This window comes from Monodelphis domestica, chromosome 1 (assembly GCF_027887165.1).
Source record: "Monodelphis domestica isolate mMonDom1 chromosome 1, mMonDom1.pri, whole genome shotgun sequence".
Taxonomy (NCBI): Eukaryota; Metazoa; Chordata; class Mammalia; order Didelphimorphia; family Didelphidae; genus Monodelphis; species Monodelphis domestica.
In genome coordinates this window covers 393,892,250-393,912,977 of record NC_077227.1, presented here as the reverse complement: position 1 = coordinate 393,912,977, position 20,728 = coordinate 393,892,250, and the positions used below count along the sequence as shown (strand labels likewise).

The following is a 20,728-nucleotide window of genomic DNA, read 5'->3' as shown; positions in this document are numbered from 1 at the left end:
GTGAGAAACACAGGGCCAAGATCTGTACTACTTTCAAACTCTACATATTCCCTAGTGCACAAAAATTTCTAAAATTTTTATCCCCCTTCATTTCCCACTCTTCCCCTTTTTTGACCTAGAGGATCCTTTATATTGAAGAATTTGTTGTTCAGTCATTTTGGTTGTGTTGGATTCTTCATGACCCTATTTGAGTTTTTTTTGGCAAAGATTCTGGAATGGTTTGCCATTTTCTCCTCCAACTCATTTGACAGATGAAGAAAATGAGGCAACTAGGATGAAGTGATTTGCTCAGGGTCATACACCTAGTAAGTATCTGAGGCCAGACCTGAACTTTGGAAGAGGAGTCTTACTGACTCCAGGCCCAGGACTCTATCTAGCTGGCCCCAAAACAAAGAACACACAATTTTTAAAAGCAGTAACATGCTAAGGGAGGTTGATTAGGGTTACTCCCTTCAGGAGAGGAAGCCAGGTGCCTTACAGCATCTTTTCTTCTAATACTTGATGGGTTGTCCTGCAGAAGAGAGATTGCACCAGAAGTAGTGGATGAAAATCTCAAGAGGGAGATAGATTTATTGCTGATGATGGGGAAGCCCTGTCCTAAGGATTAGTGAGAAGCAAAAGTGGGATATGACTGCCTGGAAGGTGTTGGGTTCTCTTTCACTCCAAGCCTCCAAGGAAAGACTCAGATTGCTGGGAATGAATGTTGTAGATCCTGGCAGTGGTACTAGAGACTGTTCTGTGATTATATTGGGAAGATGAGCTCCTGGATGACTAAACTCTTCATGACAATGTAGGGAGCACCTTCTTTGTAAAGGCTTTAGAGTGGCCTAAAACACGGGAGGTCAAGGATTTGCCCAGGGTCACAGGCCCAGGTCCATCAGAGAAGGAAAATGCCTAGTTTAGTAAATGCTTGCTGACTGATAGAGAATTCTTTGCTAGTCTAGGTTTATCCAGATAGCATTTGTGGTCCCTGACACTTCTTGAGTCTGTGAAAATGACTTTAGATTATTGTTGATGCCCCTTGAATTCCTACTTAAATGGTCTCCAGTGGGGCAGCTGGGTGCCTCAGTGGGTTGAGAGCCAGACCTGGAAACGGAAAGTCCTGGGATAAAATCTGGCCTCAGATACTTCCTAAGTGTGTGACCCTGGGCAAGTCACTTAACCCTCATTCCTTAGCCCTTACTGCTCTTTTTCACTTTCACTAGTGCTGATTCTGAAAGAGAAGGTAAGGGTTAAAAAAAAAGAGAGAAAGAAAATTCAAGGGGTTCTCAGGGTTAGAGCTAGCTCCAAAACAACCCTGCTAGCATCCCACAGCTAGTAAGTATCAGAAATTAAACTCAGTTCTTCCTGACAACATGCCACTAAGAATATAAGTTTATAAATTATGAATGTACTTACGATACAAGAAAATAAGGGGCAGCTAGATGGCTCAGTGGATAGTGAGTCAGGCCTGGAAGTGGAAGGTCCTGGGTTCAAATCTGGCCTCAGACACTTCCTAGATGTGTGACCCCTGAGCAAGTCACTTAACCCCAGTTGCCTAGCCCTTACTACTCCTTTGTCTTAGAATTAATACTTAGTATCAATTTTAAGAAAGAAGGTAAGGGTTAAAAAAAGATACAAGAAAATTAATTTTAAAAGTAGTAAAGAATTTTGATCTTCTTCAATGCTTCCTCTATGATACATAATACAAAGTAGGGGTCAGTAAATACCCAGTACCAGAACAAATGGCCCAGTACACTGATGAGTGACTGAAAAAGCTGTTCTATTTCCAGTGTTGGAAGTAAACAGTTACTACGCAGGTTTAGTTGGCTACACTGGCATTCAATCTTAAGGTTCTAAAGAGAAGTGAGAGAGCAGACAGAGCAAATAATCTAGACATTAGGAAGTCCAGCAGCCTTTGGGAAATTATTTAAACCTTTCATGAGTTCTCTCATGAGTAAAAGGGAAATGAATTTGCAGTCCCCTCTCCCTTGCTCCCAGCCTCAAAGAAGGGTGATTATGGGACAATGAAAACCACTCTAAGCCTCCTGCACACTGAATGATGAGAAGACTGCATAGCTCAATGGTAGAAGGTATCAGGATGCTAGAGCTTCTCTAGCTCTTCATTTCCTCTACACTGACAAGGCAGAAGAGGTCTGTGGGGAATGGCAAAGGAAGTCATGGGCTATGACAGAGTACTGTGGGAAACCCCTTCTCCAAGGGCAAACCACAAAAGATGAGCCTGAGAACACCGGTGGCCCTCCTCAAGGAAGACAGAAAGAAAGAGACAATGTTGGAGCAATGTGCAAATTGATAGACTAGTGTGTTGGGTGTCTAAGTGTGTGACTCTTTTTGCCATCACTTCTGTACTAACCACAGTGGTCAAGATACTGGGTGAATCACAGGAACCACATTTATGGCTCCTTATAGCTGAAGAAATAGAAACTAGTATAAAGCCCACTCCCACAATGGCTACCCAAGGGAAGAAGGATACAATGGGAAGAACCCTTGCCTGTACTGGGAAACTTGGGGTGTGAGTTCTTCCTTTTCTTCAAGAGATGTGTGAACTTGTAAAATAGTATTTCCTATAAAACTCATCTTAAGCACTACCTTTTTTACACAAAATCTATCTCGACAGCCTTCCTTCCCTATTACTAGGTATTTATCTTGTCTTTATTCCAGACATTCTTCATTACCTACACGTTCCCAATTCTGAGAGAATATAAGCTCTTGAGAGCAAAGACTTTCATTTTTAAAAAATACTTACTTTTTGTGTTAGTAACAACTCTAAGAAGAAGGGCAAGGGCTAGGTAATTGGGATTAAGTGACCTGCCCAAGGTAACACAAGTAGGAAGAATGGGAGGTCAAATTTGAACCCAGGTCCTCCCAACTCCAGATCTGGTACTCTATCTTCTGTGCTAACTAGCTGCCCTGACTGTTTCATTTTTGAATCTTTGTAACCAACAACAAGCAACAGAGGTTGGCAAATAGTGGGTGCTTAATAAATGCTCATTGATGGATGGTTGGAGATATTCCCTCTTTTGATGCAGATCACAATCTGGGCACCCCTTTTCCTGTGATTCTTGTCATGGTTCTCCCATAATTTCTCTCCAAAAAGCCTGCACAATGTGTTGGAGGCTTTCTTGAGTCTTTTTATATTTCTTGGGCCATTTTATTCTTTGCCCTTAATAAATGCCTGACCCATTTCATTTTTCCAATTCTATATTTCCTTAACCTGATTCTTTTACTAATTCTTGCATGTACCTAACATGCTTGCCTGAAACATAGGACCTTGGTTCGAGTCCCAACTCCACCACTTAATAGCTAGTGACCCTGGGCAACTTCCCCCTGACATCCCTTGGATGACTTCCTCTTTGAAACTGTTCTTCTATCTGTAAAGTAGCAACATTACTAACAACATGTCCCTCATAGAGTTATTGGGAAGGATAAATGAGGTGATGGGCATAAAATGCTTTTTTACGCTGTAAAAAAGTCAATTATTTTTGCTATTGCATAAAGTGGACTGTCCACATGATTTTGTGCTTTGTTGATTTTATAAATTCTGTTAACATCTCCTTCCCAGGCCAGTAGGAAATCAGACTCAGTGACTGGTTAGACGTCTTTAAATCTCAAACCTACGATTCTCTCTCCCTCACCCCCAAAATATGGAAAAGACTTATATGAACTGATGCAAAGTCAAATAGATAGGACAAGAAGAAAGTTTATAATATAATGTCAATATTGTAAAGATTAATAATTTGGAGGACTTTCTTAGATTGAAGAATGAAATGAATAGAATCAGGCTTATAATTTATATAACAATGTTGTAAAACCAAATAATTTGCAAGTTGAATTATCTTACTTTGAAGTAAGAACTATCATCAGTATGATGATCATCTGTATAAATTTTCAGAGGACCAATGATGAAACATTCTGTCAATTACAGAATGGTTGCAGAATAAGACAGATGTTTCTGTAAACAGACATTGAGGGAATTTTGTTTTGCTTGACTATGCATATCTGTTACCAAAAAATTGCTTTTCTTTTCTGTAGGATGGGAAAGAAAATATTTTTGTTTTTTTTTTAAATGGAGAAATGAGGAAATACTATGGATGTCAAACATTGAATATACTTTCAGACAAGGTCTTAAGAGACATCTCATGATGTGGAGTAGCCTGTAAATGCTATGTAATCTTAAAAGCAAACCACATCATTCAAAGGGAAAGAAGTGAAACCTCATAGGTCATCAGTTTAATAAAAAAGGGCAGTTATTCTCCAAGAGCTTAAAGATTGAAAGGTGGGAGGCAGCTGGATGGCTCAGTGGATTGAGAGCCAGGCCTGGAGACGGGAGGTCCTAGGTTCAAATCTGCCCTCAGATACTTCCTAGCTGTGTGATCCTGGGCAAGTCTCTTGATCCCCATTGCCTAGTCCTTACCACTCTTCTGCCTTGGAACCATTCTAAGATGTAAAGTAAGGGTTTAAAAAATATTGGAAGGTGATGCTGTTTATCTCCAGCATGAAATAGAAACAGGTTGGGGATGGGGGAAGGTGGGAGGGAGGAAGGGAAGGAGATGAGTAAGCTAGGAAGCTTTCCAGCTCCTCCTGAGTTGGGTTCTAACAACATCATTTAATAATTTTCCTTGAAGTGTTTTCAATTCCAAGATCATCAAACACACTCACATTCAAACCAAGTAACAAGCAAACTCTGTTATAATTCAGCTCATCATTTCAGGGTTATTATTACAAGACTAATCCTGCGGTATGGTTATATCATGGATCAAATCATATAATAACCCCACCATAAAAAATCTTTCTAAACAAAGTTGATGGAACCTAGCTTGTTTTAGAAGCACCACAAAGCAAGATGTATTGTTTAAAGCATAGAGATGGGAGCAGAATAGATTTGTATAAGAAAAACAAGTGATCTAGAAGATTTGTGTTCTTTACCTTCTCCATCCAGATCTATATGGAATAAATCCATGGTCCCAGCAAGATATCTGAAACTATGAGTTTTATGTCAAACCTGGTCCTCCTCTAAACCTGCACCACACCAAGTGTCAAAGGTTTCTCCACTGGATGAACAGTGAGAAAATGCATATAAAAAGCTTACTTGCAATGGGAGGAAAAATGCTGGGTTAATAGGATCATGGCAGCTAGATGGCACAGTGTATAGAGCACCATGGCTGAAGCCATGGAGATTCTTCTTTCTGAGTTAAAATCTGGCCTTAGGTCCTCCTGTGAAGACACTTTACCTTGTTTGCCTCAGTTTCCTCATCTGTCAAATGAGTTGGAGAAGAAATTAGCAAACCACTACCATATCTTTGCTGAGAAAATCCCCAAAGTTGGATATGGTTGAAAAAATGACTGAATGACAACAGGATTACAAAATTTATAAAGATCTGTAAGGGATGGCAGAGGCTACTGAGTCCAACAACCTAATTTTATAGCTGAAAAAAATCAAGGTTATGATTGTATGGCTAGTAAGTGTCTGAGGCAAGATTTGAATTTGGGTCTTCCTACTTCCAAGTTCAGCACTCTTATCTGCTGCACCAAAGAAATCTTTCAGTGAATCTGTCATCTTGTCCATGCCTGTGTCCTCCCATAAATTTGCCAGACAGAAGTTCTCATCCCACACTACTTGTGTGATTTTGGGCAAATAACCTACCTTCCCTAACGCCCCATTTTCTCATCCATGAACAATGGCGCTGGATGAAATGGCCTCTGAGGTTGCTTTCAGCACTAGTGCTATGATCCTAGATCTCATGTGGTTACCATGGGAACCCACGGGCCATCCACTGGTTATGTGTCACCCTGGTTACATGAATAGCCCATCATTTTCCCCTGCACAAGTTGGATTACATATTCACAAGGAATTTTCTAACTAGAAGGGCAGTCTAGCAGGGGATCCAGATGTCAGAACCAAGGACCAACTCTCTCTATATATACCAGTTAAGCTCTCCATCAGTTAAGGTAATGAAGACATTTGTTGGTCCATGGTTAGGATAACTGTTTCCTTCCCAGTGACCAAAAGGAGAGACTGTAAATTGCCCGCCATTGTTGCTAATCTCAATGCAGGCTAAGAGCAGCCTTGGCATAGCCCGACCTGATAAGGTAAATAGGGAGACATGATCTATGGATTCATGCCTCCCAGCTCAGCGAATGTTGATTTTGAATAATAGCATTATCTACTCCAACGGCACACCATCTGTTTTACGTCTCCACTAAGCTAATGTTTTTCACATCAAGAGCTGAGAAATAGGAAGATTTAAAATTAAACTGGATTAACATTTTCTCTTCTTGGGGAGGTCAGACCCACAATAGCTCCAACTTGCTGAGACCCAATGCCTAACGTGACAGAAAGAACCCTGCCTGGGGCTCGGATGACTGGGATTCAAGTCCTGCTGGCAGGCTTTCCTTTTTTTCCAGGCTTCAGTTTCCCTAGCTGTAAAACATGGAAGTGGACACAATCTCTAAGGTCCATTCCTCCTCTGATGAAAGGTTTTAGTAATTTATATAAATGTTTTGGCCTAATTTTAGGCAGATGAAGACTTTCAGGTAAAATATAGTAAATACATATTTCCCTAAAAAAAAAAATGGATCTCTTATGGGTCAGCTCAGCAGGATGTAGTATTTTTGCTTTCTTTGTATCCTAAATGCCCAGCATAAAAGTAAATGCTTAATACTTGTGGACTGATTGAATGGTAGCCTTATTGTATTCTCTGCCCACAAGGCATCAGAGCATGTTCTTCCCACCTCCCTACCTTTGGCCCTACTGTTACTCAACCAGTCCAAATCCACCCCACTCTTCATGGGTCAGCTCAAATATTGCCTCTTCCAAGATTTCCTTAACTATTCCTGCCCCTGCTGAGTGAGCTCCTTCTTTCTCTTGAAGTTCAACTCTTTTGATTGCTTTTTTTTTTAAGGCAACAAGGTGAAGTGACTTGCCAGGGTCACACAGTCGGTAAGTGTGTAAGGCTAGATTTGAATTGGAATCTTTCTTGATTTCATGTTGGCAGTCTATCCACTTAGCTGCCCCTCTCAATTGGTTTCTGAGAGCTCTGGGCTAGCTCTGTACCATGATGAGGCATTGGAGGAGAGTTTCAGTATTCTATTGTACTAGTATTAGTCAGAACACTTTTTCTACCTAGGCCCAATAGTTTTAAAGCCTGGGGAAACTTAGAGAGGACTCAAAAGAGTGATAAACATAAAGAAAATAACACTGAGGGAAAATGTTAAGGAAACTAGTCCAGAGAAGAGAAGAACAAGGAGTGATTAAATGACTTCAAAGATTCAAGGGGGTGGTCTCCATCTCTAAGACATGAATGAGAAGAAACAGGCAACATTAGAATGAGATTAAATCTAAGGAAGCATTTCCTCACAGTGATGGTGGTTAAGCCTTGAATTACATTGGCAAGGAACACTGAGGAATATCCTTTCCAAAGCATCTTTTTAAATGGGGTAGATTATGATCTGTATGAGAGATGTTAGTTTAGGTCAGTCTGGAGGGAGCCAGAGAATAGGCCACCTAGATTTAATTCAATTGAACAAAAATGGGCCTCAGTTTCCTCAACTGTAATATGAGAGATTAGGAGTAGACAAACTCAAAAGTCCCTTCTAGCTCTAAATATATCACCCTATGAATAAGTCTCTACCCTCCATGCAAAAGCATAGGAAGAATAATATATACATAAAAAATTAGCCTCTGCCATCAAGAACCTTTAATTCTATTGGCCTTTTACTTATGATCCGGATGACCCCCCCCCAAAAAAAGTTTAATTGTATTTTTTCAATGAACAAAAATCCACCTCTCCATCCCAACTCCCCCCACCCATATCTTTCTCTTTTACATTCCTTTCCACCCATTGAAAATACAAAAAGCAAAATCTAGGTTATCATATAAATAATATATAATCAAGCAAAATAAATTCCCTTATTGGCCATGCCCCCAAATTAGCTATCCCATGAAATCTCTGAATTCACCTCTTCTTTGTGGGTAGCAGGCTTCATTCATCATGAGTCCACTGGAGTCATGGTGGGCCATTGCTTTGATCAGTGTTCTTAAGGGTCTTTTAAAGGTCATAGAAAACTCCCTCACTATTAGAAACACTGCAAAGTAGACTGAGCTGTCTCAAAATAGATTCAATCATCAGAGATATGTGAGCAGGAGACAGATAAGCATTTGTCATAGAGATGCTATAGAAGGGGGCTCTGCTTGGTTTCAACTCCATGGAACATTCATGCTTTCCTTCTCCCTGGATAAGCTGATCTCCTGAAATCTCATTACCATGCAGTCTGACTCAATTTTTGATACTTACCTTCTCAGCTTTCTCAGTTGTTTTTCCTTTCTGATCAGAGGGCAATAAGTCCTTCCAAAGCCTTCCTTTAGAGAAAGCTCAGAACTTTCTGGATAATTCTCCATTTTCCATCAGTGGCTGTGCTTGGTTTCAACTCCAAAGAACAATATGCTCTGCGAGACCAGATCCCTGCACCCTTTTACAACTTTCATTTGTTTCCACCCATTAGATTGTAAGCTCCTTGACAGAAGGAAGCATTGTAAAGAATTTCTCTCTAGCACTTAGCATAATATCTAGCACATAGTAGTTACTTAATCAACGGTTACTGAATTCTTGCTTGGGCAAAGCTGGACTAATGATCCTAAGGTTCCTCCTAACCCCAGGAATCGGTGATTTTATGAGCCAGAGCACTTCTTATCTAGAACTAATCACATTATCTCCTGTAGTAAGTAGTCTCTTAGCTTTCTTACCAGTTTATAAGCTTTCTGAGGGCAGGGATGAGAAACTGTGATCTGCATCTCAGAAACCTGTGCAAAATGCCAATGTGGGGATGAAGTCACATCAGCCCATTTCTAGTGGTGGAAATACTATTTTCTAGGACTGTCTTCATGTACAAAGGACAGCACTATCTGGGTTACACACAGAAACTCTGCTAAAAATGGTTCCCAACAAGGCCAATTGTTTATGTGTTTAAATTGCTAGTGAAAATCTCAGATTAAAGGCAGACATCCGCTCTCTTGCTCTTGTAATTCACTCACTCCATAGGCCTTTTCCTTCTCAAGGATGCTATATTTATACCCATCTCCCCCCCCCCCCACACACACAGCTGTTTTACTTTCAGGCTGCAAATATTAAACTCAGAATGCTGCCATGTTTTGCAAATTCAATGGTATTCTAGTTATTAACAGCAGGCACATACACATTCGACATATTTACATGGATCTCCTTGGTAAAGCCTCCTCTGTTTAGACTGTACCTACTAGATTATAAGTTCCATGACAGCCAAGACCAATTTTTAGTCTTTTGAAGTGGAATAGGGGTTTGAAAGCTGAGTGGCAGCTTGAGATTTGTAGTTCAGAGGGAAAATAAGTATTTAACTCCAAGTTATTCTTGAGAATTGAGTCTGAACTCTAAAGAAAATTTTTATAACTATATTTTAATATAATTGGTTTTCTTTTGTTGAATCATTTTAGTTACATCTTACTCTTAGTGATTCCATTTGGGGTTTTCTCGGCAAAGACACAGGATTGGTTTGCCATTTTCCTTTTCTAGCTCACTTTACAGATGAGGAAACAGAGGCAAATTGGGTTAAGTGATGTGTCCAGAGTCACACAACCAGTAAGAGTCTTGAGGCCAGATTTCAACTCAGGTCTTCCTGGATTCAAGGAATGACAGGTGCTCTATCTGCTATGCCACCTAATTGCCCTATTTCTTTTGTAATCCTTTGCATTTTATTATATTCATTTTTTTCAACATTCTGAAACATTGTCCATAGGCTTCATTAGATTGCCAAAGAGGCTGAGGAGACACAAAAGGCTAAGAACCACTGAGTGAAATGAAAGTGGAATTGTGTCTTGACCTCCAGAGCTCTTAAGAGAGATATAATCTGCGAGAGAGACTGAAAGAAAGGAATGAGTATCTCCACAGCAGAAGAGCAGCATTAAATATAGTTAGTTTTTCCATCCACAACCAAGACTTAAGCTGAGCTAGAAGAATAGGGGCAACAAACAAAAGGAGAAATTGGAAGGAGAATTTAGCTGCAACAGAGGCAGAAGAGATAAGGAAGGGCTATCAGGCATCACTAGATGCCACAATTTGTACCCCCTTCTTCAAAAACTAAGGAAAATTCCAAGAAAAAAGTCTGTTCTTTCTCCAACTTCCCTTGCCTGTGTCTGTTTATTAACACTCACAGTAGCATACTCTAATCGTTTCATTACCCAGACATTTCAGGTAACCTGAATTTTTGCTTCAATCATAAAGAAGTCAGGGTTTGGCTAGAAATAAACAAAAATTTAAATTAAGAGTAGAGAATCAAACCTCTGCCTAATCATTAGGAATTTTTCTTGATTGGGGGGGCTCTGAACTACTATGACTATAGTTATAATTTTTTGCTTAATATAAATTCTACAAAGCAAGAGAGGAGAGAATCATGTATACATGGGAAAGGCCATCATCCTGCCCTTTAAAAAATGAGCTAACTGTTATATCAGGTGTGGCTGATTAAATATGGAGAGACAAAAGGCACAGGAAGAAGAAGGAAGTGATGAGCATCTTACTGGCCAATTGCACCTTCTATCAGGACACCACAACCACCAAATGTTACATCAACAAGCACTCAAGGGAAAACACAGGAAATACTTAGGAAATGTGTGAACTGAATTGAAGGAGAGAACCCATGCTGAACTTTCCATACTTTCCCCAAAATACCTACCTATAATGGGTCTATGGACTCAATAAATCTTATATATTTGACTGGATGATTCTGAGTACTGTTCTATTCTGATTTAATCCACATTAGTCAAGCATAAATCGCCTTGTGTGTGAATGGGCTCAATGAATTGACCATTAATTTTGTGCCTATTTGTGTCTTCTCCAATGACGGAGAAGTCCTACCTGAGTTAAACACCAATGCTCCCTGTTGCATTTAATTTAGAATGAACTTTAGTTCATTTGTCTTCAGCTTTGCTGAAATCAGACATTCCCATTTCCACACTCCATCTCCAAATAGTCCTACATTCTACAACATTCAGAACCATATACTAAATCTTAACCTTTGTGTATGTCCCAGCCTTCACCTTTGGCAGTGTGTTGAAGCCTCTGGATCCTTTTTCAGAGCAATGCATTTAGTTTAAAGAAAAGTTCATAGTTCAAAGAAATGTTAAGTTTCGTTAGAGACTGATGAAAATAAAGATGTAATTTTCTCCTATCTAAGTCTGAAATCTATCCACAGACCTTCAAAGTTTATGGACTTCATATTAAGAATCACTACTCTAAGGCATGAATGTCTTCCAAGTATCTGACAGCCTTCAGAAGAGATAAAGAATTTCAACAGTTGAAAGGGAGACAATATATACAGCAGGAAGAAGGCCAGATTTACAGTCAGAAAGGCCTGACTTCAAGTGTTTCCTTTGACCCAAACTGGCTATGTGACTGACCACGGGAAAGTCACTTAAACTTTCAATGCCCAGGAAACAATAATTTACTTTTCATGTTGGAAGTTCTCCATAATAAGTAAAATCACAACCTCCCTCTTCCCCTGAAGAAAAGTTGAGGGAAAAGAAGATGAGTGAGAAACTATCAGAAAGATAGGATATTTAGAAAGAGGTCTACTTAGCCAAGCTGACCTAGGAGCAATTTGTCTGATTAAAAGCTAATTAAATTTCATTCTTGCTTATTAAACTAGTACTGGTAAGAACTCCAAGAGATAGCAGTGGAGTAATGGAGAAAGAGCCAGGCTCAGAGTCAGGAAGAGCTAGCTGGGCTCAAGGCTTGCCAGTGATACACCATGGAAGTGTTACCCCTGAGGGGCAGGAAGGGTGTCATTTAACCGATGAATCTCATAAGCAACACTTTAAAACTATTTGGGGAAAGGCAGTAATTGCAGCCTCAAAGTCAAAGCAGACAATATTGCTTCTGGTCTAATATGAGAGAGAGAGAGGAAGAGAGAGAGACAGAGACAGAGTGAGAGACAGAATGAGACAAAGATAGACAGAGAAACAGAGTGAGACAGATGGTAAGATGGTGTGAGAAAGAGACAAGAGATGGAGAGAGTGAGACAAAGAAAAAGAGTGAAAGAACAAGCAGACAGAGACAGAGAGAAAGACAGATATTGAGATTGATTGATCTTAAAATTTTATTCATTTCCTCCCCCAATAAGTTGAAGGGCCAATCTCCACTGGCAGATGGAGTTTCCTACTGGAAGTTCTTTATGCTATTTTTAAAATAATGGGTCCACTGTTTTCCTCACTCTACTCCTCCCCACCAAATTAAAAATTCAGACTCAAAACTGTTAAGATTTGGAAGAACTATCTTATAGATTGGGAAAGTGAGGCCCCAAATGGGAAAGAAACTTGTCCATGGTCTTCAAAAATTGCCTAAAAATTCTTCAATCTTTTTATACATAGCTGAGGATGGTCACTAAACTCATGCATTTATTCAGCAAATACTTGCTGTGTGTGCCTCCTGGGTGCAAAGCTTTGTCTTGGACATAAGAGAAAATGAAGTTCATTGTATCTACCTTTACGGCTCTTAACAATCTAATGGGTCCAGTCAGGTATGATAAAACTTTATAGAAAATTGGTGGGCTTGTGTACAGTGTAACACTTGGATCAACACAGAGAATGCAGTTGAAATAAAACATAGCAGCTCTCTGAGAGTAGCCCGAAAGTCAAAAACAAGATAGACCCATAACTGATTCTGGTTTTACATTAGAGAGATTTAAAAATTTCAGACAACCCCCACCCCACCCCTGACACAAGAATGGCATTTCAAATTAGCAAAATACTTAAATATGTATATTTGATATGAAAATGTCATCGTCTCCTGAAAAACTATGGTCTTCAGAGCAGAGACTCCTCTGTTGGGTAGGAGGTGGGCCCAGATGACTTCCTGGGCCTCTTGTTGCAATAAGATCTTATGACTATTGGAATCTGTCAGGTAGTGTTAGAATTTTTCAACTACTTTTACTGCTCTCTACCAGGAATTTCTATTGTAATTAAAACTTTCTGAGTGAAATAATGTTTGGAATGAGCATTCCAGATGTGGGTATCCACCTCGTCTGCCTCCGTATAGAAAGCAAGAGTAAGATTAATTTGATCATTCGGCTAACATTTCCTGAGCACCTGCTTTGCTCAGGGCCCTGAGGCTGGCACTTATAGGAGTGCAAAGAGATGGATTAGGCTCAGGCCCAGTCCTAATGAAGCTCAGTGCAATTGGAGGAAGAAGAAATGTACACATTTAACTAGAAAATAGACATTCATTGTCAGGGCCTGGGAGGAGCTACCAAATCTCTTGAGTTCATTCATTCAATAGCATTTATTAAGTGCTTACTGTGTACAAAGTACTATGTTGATTATGGATGAGAAACAAATAAATCAGATATAGTTCTGGTCCCAATTGAGGTTGTATTCTACTAGGGGAATGGATAACACCCTCATACAGATAGCTACAACATATATTTTAGATAATAAGGGTACTAGAGAGGTGAAGGAAATTTGAGGGGGAAGGATCATATATGACAAAAAAAGAGAAGAGACTCCTGGTTGGGGGTAGGGGGAGAGCATCAAGGAAGATCTTGAAGAAGGGGGTAAGTCTGCCTTAAGTAAGGGCCCATTTATAAAGAAAAATTAAATAAACACAAAAATGATATAATATTAAACTATCATCACTGGTGTAGGTCCATTTATGATTTTTTCTTTCTCCACATATTCTCTCCTGAAAACAATTAAAACTTTCTTCTGACAAGGGAAAAAGTGAGATTTTAAAGTAAGATTTAGGCTCTGAGGCCACTGTGAGACACACAAATAGATCAATAAATCTGTAACAACTTTATGAGACATTATGAGAGCAAGAGATCAATCAATAAATCAGTAACAATAACTCAAATTTACAAATGGCTTTACAGTTTGCGAAGCACTCTCCTTGCAACAAACTTGTGAGGTAGGGTCCTATCATTATGCCAATTTTGTAAATGAAGAAAGTGAGGCTTTAAGAGGATTAAGTGGTTTACCTATGATCTCACAGCTAGTTGATGTGATTGGATCCACCACATATCAGAACCTTGGAGAGAACCTCAGAGTAAGCTTTCTCATCAAAGACAGTGGCTGGACCAATTCAGAAATGAAGGACCCACAATCACCATGATATCATGGGTGTAGTTTGAACCCAGGTGTCCTGACTCATCTAGTACATCATCCATTGTGCTATCCACTGTGGTAGATATAAAAACTATTGCAATCTGCATTCCCTGAAATTAGTGTATCTAACCTCCTCAAAGGAAGCATGACTTTGGAAGAAATGGCTGTCTTAAGAAAACAATAAAGGGGATTCAATGAAGCCCAAATGTTGAGTCATTTCCCCAGACATTCCACCCACAAACAGGATGCTAAAGGCCCCTTTTCTACTGAAGAAGCGGCTGCTTTAATAATAACAAACTGATTTCTTTCTTCTGAGTCCTCCCTTCTCTATTTGAGTGCCAACAAAGAGTTAATATTGCAGAAATATTTATTTTCTCTAGGGAATTACTAAATGCAGTACAATGAAGAAATGGAGAAGGCAGGATAGAGGGGAAAGAATGACAGATTCCATGTCAGAGGACCATGACAAACTCCAAGTCAGATACTGTGACTCTGGGCAAGTCACCTAACTCCTGGGCCTTTAGTTTCCTCATCTGTAATGTGAGTGGTGATATATCCCAGTCCTGACATCTTTATTGATGTGTCCCACAATGGGTTGGATTAGCTGACCCCCAAGAGCCTGCCCTGAAGCCTATGTTCCAAAAATAAGAAACTAACCCTACTGATCTAATGCTACTGGTTCAATGTGTCTCCCTTTTTTTGGGAGAGGGGAGAGAAGGATATAGGGAATAAAAGCAGGAAAAGAATGTGTAGGTGGCAATTAGAGATAGGTACATCAAAACGAAAGAATTTAAGCTAGAAGAGAACTCAAGACCCTCATATAACTTTACCTCATCTCAATTTTATAGAGGAAGAAACAGAGAGAGAGAGAGAGAGAGAGAGAGAGAGAGAGAGAGAGAGAGAGAGAGAGAGAATGACTTGCCAAAGGTTATGCAGTTAATAAGTGGCAAAACTAGAGTCTCTTGAAACAAGTTGACAGTCATCACTTACACTGTTTGAGCCAGTCATGAAGAATACTATACTTATTTCTGAGTCAATTCTCAGATTTTCATAAACACATTTTAATTGATGTTTTTCTCCAATTAAGCTGGTCCTTGGGGTATTGGGGTTCAGTGAAGAAATTTAAAGTCATCTAATTGTAGGCAAAGCAAAATCAATCAGGTCAGAGAATCTATTTTTTTTAGTCTCCAATGCAAATAGAGAAGATTTTGGAATAATCAGCTACTTGGATTATCTATCTGGGCACTCCTATAATTAAGAGTTGGGAAGAGAAAGAAGCTTAGTAATTAACTGGCTCCTGAAATGAATACCATTTGATTAATGGCATTTAAGGATGAAACTGGAAGGAGGACAAAAAATAGATGAGAAAATGAAAAATCTGTAAAGATTTTAAAAACAAACTCTTTTTACCACCATGAATGACATGTGGATTCCAACATCATAAATATTTGTTTTCATTTATGGTTAGTTCATCTAGCTTTAGGAAAATCTAATTCTCTATCTCATTGTTTAACTGAGATATATAAAGACTTCTTGTCTTAACTTGTGATCAAATAAGACCTGTGGGCTCAAAACTGGACCACAACTTATCCTTCTTGATCTTTCCAAATGGTTAATGTGCCCACCATGACAATATGTTTATTTTGGATATATTTCATATGATTGGAGTACATGTTATGTGTGTTCCTTCCTGCTCTAACCACCCATGCCAGCTTCTGGAGGATGGAGATTTCCATTTTTGTCTTTGTTTATCTAGTACAGTGCTTGGCACACAGTAGGATCTTATTAATGCTCACTGAATAGAAATAAGTTAAAAAGCTTTTTTATACATAGAGATTAACAAATAACTTTCCCATGCCCCCCCAATCAGGGGTTGGTCTCTCAGGGTTTTTGTCTCTCCTCATGCTGATTGGCATCCTCCAAGTGAACAAGTCAGTCTTTTCTGAATGGAATTGGCTCTCATTTGAGGAAGAAGTCCACTAAGAATCACTGAATGTTGTAGCTGGAACAGTATGACATGCTTAAGAGCTTTGATTTAATTCTAGCTCTAAAACCTGATACTTCTGTGCTGTGTGACTATGGGCAAGTCGCTTAGCCTCTCCTAGGCCTCAGTTTTTCCTTCTCTAAAATGTCTATAAAAATGCTTGTACAACATCTCTAACAGCATTGTTGTGGGGAGAGAGTTTCATAAACCTTAAAGTGCTGTGAAGTTCTGAACTATAGTTATTGTTAAGGGATAGCCATAATGTTTGATAAAATCCCAAACAAACCTCAGCAACTGAGGGAAGGACCCCACTATTCAGCAACATCTGTGGGGAAAATTGGGAAGCAGTCTGAGAGAAATCAGGTATAGATCAATATCTCACCATATACCAAGATAGAAGCTCCAAAAGGTGTTAAGACAGAAAGGTTACATGATGAACAAAGTAGAGAAGAAAAAAACACCCTTTTTGGATTGGTAGATAGGAGAGAGGTTCATGACAGAAGAAGGGCCAGAGAGGCTCAAAGAGGATAAAATGGACAAATCTGATTCTATAAAATTTAAAGTTTCTGTAGAAACCAAGTCAATGTAGTTAAAATTAGAAGGGAGAAAATCTTGGCAGCAAGTATTGCTGATAAAGGTCTTTAGCCAAGATACATAAGGCATTGTTTACAATTTTTAAAAATTAAAGAAATACAAAGTAAATAATTAAAGAAATGCAAGTTGGAGCAAAACTCTGATGTCCTATACTAGCTAGGTGCTGTGGTAGACGAAGACCTAGCCCTGGAGTCAGGAATCTGAGTTCCTATCTGGCCTCAGACACTAGCTAATTGGCTCAAATAGGCTCTAATCTGAGATGGTCAAGTCACATCCCCTGAGTTAAGACTGTTGTTCAGTCATGAATGATTCTTCATGACCCCATTTGGGGTTTTCTTAGCAAGGGTCCTGGAGTGGTTTGCCATTTCCTTCTCTAGCTCATTTGACTGAAGAGGTAACGGAGGACAACAGGACTGAGTGACTTGCTCAAGATCACATAATTAGTATCTGGGCCTGGATTTGAATTCAGGTCTCCTCACTCCAGGCCTGGAGCTCTATCCACTGTGCTACCTTGCTGGACTATATCCAGGCACAACTCTGGGCCTTGTTTAGTTGCTGTGGATAGCCTAGAGGCTAGATCATTCATGAGACCCTCCAGTGAGACTGGGATATCCCTCAACAGAAAACATTTGATGATGGGAGTTTATGAAATGTTAAAGGAAAGGAGTGGAGGGAGAGCTCCTTATATGGCACCTACAGCAGGAGTTCTTAACCTTTTTATGCTGCGGATTCTGTGACACTGTTGAAGCCTACAGATCCCTGCATATTATTGCCAACATTCATAACTGAAATGCAAAATTCCAGTTAAAACTTAATGAAAATAAAGATGCAATTTTCTTTTCCATTCAAATTTGTGAATCCCCTGAAGTCTATCTACTGACCCAAACTTAAGAATCCTTGCATAAGTCATCCCCATGTCTAGAATGTATCTCCTCTTCCTCAGTGTCCCTCAGGTCAGATGCCGCTTCCTTACTGAAACCATCCTTTAGCCTACATCACTTTCTCTATAACATACTACCTGAAATCATTAAACTTTGTCACTGATCAGCATGAGACCTTGTGCCTGTCTGTAAGTCTGTCTTTTGACCCTCCTGATCCCAACCTCATTTCTCTATCCCGTTTCGTGACCCACAAATCACTTGTTGAGCTGTACTCTACATTAGATGCCATCAAATCCAAGCCCTTCATGCTGTAAATGGGGAACTTTTTTTACAGAGAGGTTGTGTGTCTGGGGTCATACAACTAGAAAAATATCTGAAGTAGGATTCAAATTCAGGTCTTTCTGCTTTCATGCCCAGCATTCTGCCTGGGTACCTCAATGTTCCATCTCTTGGAAAGAATGTAAATCTGTTGATGGCAGGAGCGGTTTTATTTTTGCCTTTGTCTCCCCAGAGTCTATTATGTTTGCCTAAATGAACTGGAAGACACCTTAGAAAGTACTTTATCCAGCCTTTTCACTATACAGAAGGCTGAAGTGGAAGTGTAGTGAGGTTAAAAGTGACTACCAGGGTCACAGGTAAGAAGCAGAATCCAGCTAGGTCTATTGGTCTCAAACCAAATACTGGAATGACTGACTGGAGGGTGAGCCCATGTCTCCAAACCTCCACTTAAGGAGAGCATGAGGCTCAGACGTCTCATTGCTCAGGGCTGTCTTATTAGGGGACTTCTCAGGCCACCTTCTTCCCTTTCTAGTCTCCCTTTGCTGTTGTTGGCTTCCTTTGTCAGACTGTAAACTTCCTGAGGGCAGGGTCTGTCTCTCTTTTTTCATAATCTTGTTTCCTGCACTTGCCATGGTGCTGGGCACACAGTAGGAGTTTAACAGATGTTTACTGATTGCAGGCATTCTTTCCATTGTATTATTTTTGCATAGGGGAAATGAGAGAAGAGACAGAAGCAGTAAGCCAGAGTCTTATTATAAGTAAAAGTGAAATCAAAAGTAAAAATACTGACAGTGAATGTATGTATGTATGTACCTACCTATCTCCCTCTGTGTCTATCATCTATTCATCCATCCATCCATCTAATTATCTCCCTCTATCATCTGTTTATCAATCCATCCATCTATCCATCTGTCTATCCATCTATCCATCCATCTATATATCTGTATCTTTCTATCCATCTACCTGTCTGTTTACATATTCCTATGTATTTTAAATGCATAATTCAAGCATCTCTATGTGTATATACATCCATATAAATGTGTCTGTCTCTTTCCTTCTCCCATGTTATAAATTATTTACCAAGAACACATATATGACATGTATACACACATACACATAACATATATATTTGTCATGTAATTCCATTCTAAATTGGAACAAAGTCACCATTACTGAGCTCTCCCTATCTAGAAATTCTCATAATACACTAAATTTTGTATGCAACTTCTCAGTCTATTCTGGATTCTATTCATTTGTCAATGGGTAATTATTTATCTGTTATGAAACCATAAATTCGTCAAGGGCAGGGAAGCAGGCCTTCCTTCTTTTGGCAGACCTACGGACTCTAGCTGTAGAATTAGGTAGATGTTGCCAGAGAATAAATGTATTAGGACTTGTAGAATCCCTCCCTTCCTTCAAGACTGAGCTCAAGTACCAGCTTCTCCAGGAAGCCTTTCCCCAACTCCCCTTTCTTTTACCTTTATCTTCTATCTTAGAATCAGTGCTAAGTCTTGGTTCCAAAGCAGAAGAGTAGTTAAAGGATAGGCAAGAGGGGTCAGGTGACTTGTCCAGGGTCTCACAGCAAGGAAGTACCTGAGGCAAAATCTGGAGCCAGGTTCTCCCGTCTCCAGTGCTGGCTTTCTATCCAAGGAGCCACCTAGCCACTCCACGGTGAAGCCTTCCTTGAATCCCACCCTTTACTGCTGGTGCACTCTCACCCACCACCTTATAGTAACAACTTTTTATCTATATCTCTTCCATTTATATTTCTTCTGGCTTCTTTGAGGTGTCAGCTAAAGTCTGACCTCTGCAAGAAACCTTTCCCAGGCCTCCTTCCCTGAGAGCACGTCTTTCTCCTGCATAGATTTTGTCTACATGTAGCTGGGGCATGCTGTCTTCCCCATTAGAATGCGGCCCCTTTAAGAGCGGGGCTTGTCGTTTACTTTTCTTGCATCCCCAGTACTAACTACTGCACCTGGCACAGGGTAGGCACTCAATGGAGGCTTGTTGACTCTTCTGTCTGTATTTGTGTATGTCCAGTGGAGGCCCCCATTAGGCTGTTTGACAATGGAGCCTGTTTCATTCATTGTACTGGTAGCCTTGGTGCCTAACACAGTGTTTGATACAAAGCAGCCAGTTCATAAATGCTGGCTGATTGATTGGTTTTGCCTAATTATGCTTTGTTACAAGGGAGGGTTCTATTGGGTGGTATTATTGGGATGTACCCCCCCCCCCAATCCTGGCTGGGGGGGAGGGGAGAATGCAAATAGGTAATAAAAGAAGCTATTTATGTTGCCTAGAACCTTTCTTCCAGAAATTAAAAACAAACAAAAAAAAGGACTCTGCCTGCCCTGACATTGGCTAGGGTAGCAACGTAGCTCACCCACCAAAGCCAACTGGCAAGAGAGCCGCCTACAGAGTTCAGGGCTCTGAGTGATGATCCAGCCGCCCCTCATCCTGCTTCTCCCCCTCCCTCTTGTTCACACTGAAACTACAGGGGCTGATGTGCACTTTCTACCATGTGGCTTCAAAGCTAACTCTTCGTCCCGGATTTGGGGAGCAGGGAACAGATGGCCTCAACAGCAGAAAGTCTCCCAAGAACTAATTTTACCAATCACATGTGGTGAGAGCCCGATTTATACAAACAGATCAGTTAGTGACAGGAACCCTCGTAATGACGTGACAATTATTCAGCGTGGCAGCTGTTTGTGCCGCTACCCAAATGGAGTTTGAAAACATGGGATAACGCCTCTGGCTCCCCTGGACTTTTCAGACAATTTCAATGCCTGCATACATCAGGAGCAGGGAGGGTGGGGGCCTCTCACACCAGCCACTCAATTCAATGAGAAAAATGTGTTTAAA

The 20,728-nt window shown here is 40.1% G+C and overlaps 1 protein-coding gene across 19 annotated transcripts in view; it reads right to left on the bottom strand.

The window, feature by feature from the left end:
* Positions 1-20,728, bottom strand: part of CBFA2T2 (CBFA2/RUNX1 partner transcriptional co-repressor 2) — a 155,458-nt gene that overhangs the window by 46,042 nt on the left and 88,688 nt on the right. The window contains exon 1 of one of the 19 annotated variants that reach the window (XM_056811754.1): positions 1,399-3,697. The exons of the other annotated variants lie outside the window; for them this stretch is intronic. The gene's annotated coding sequence lies outside the window, so the exon portion shown is untranslated. Of the gene's footprint in view, positions 1-1,398; positions 3,698-20,728 lie in introns of those variants that run through there. 19 annotated transcript variants of the gene reach the window in all.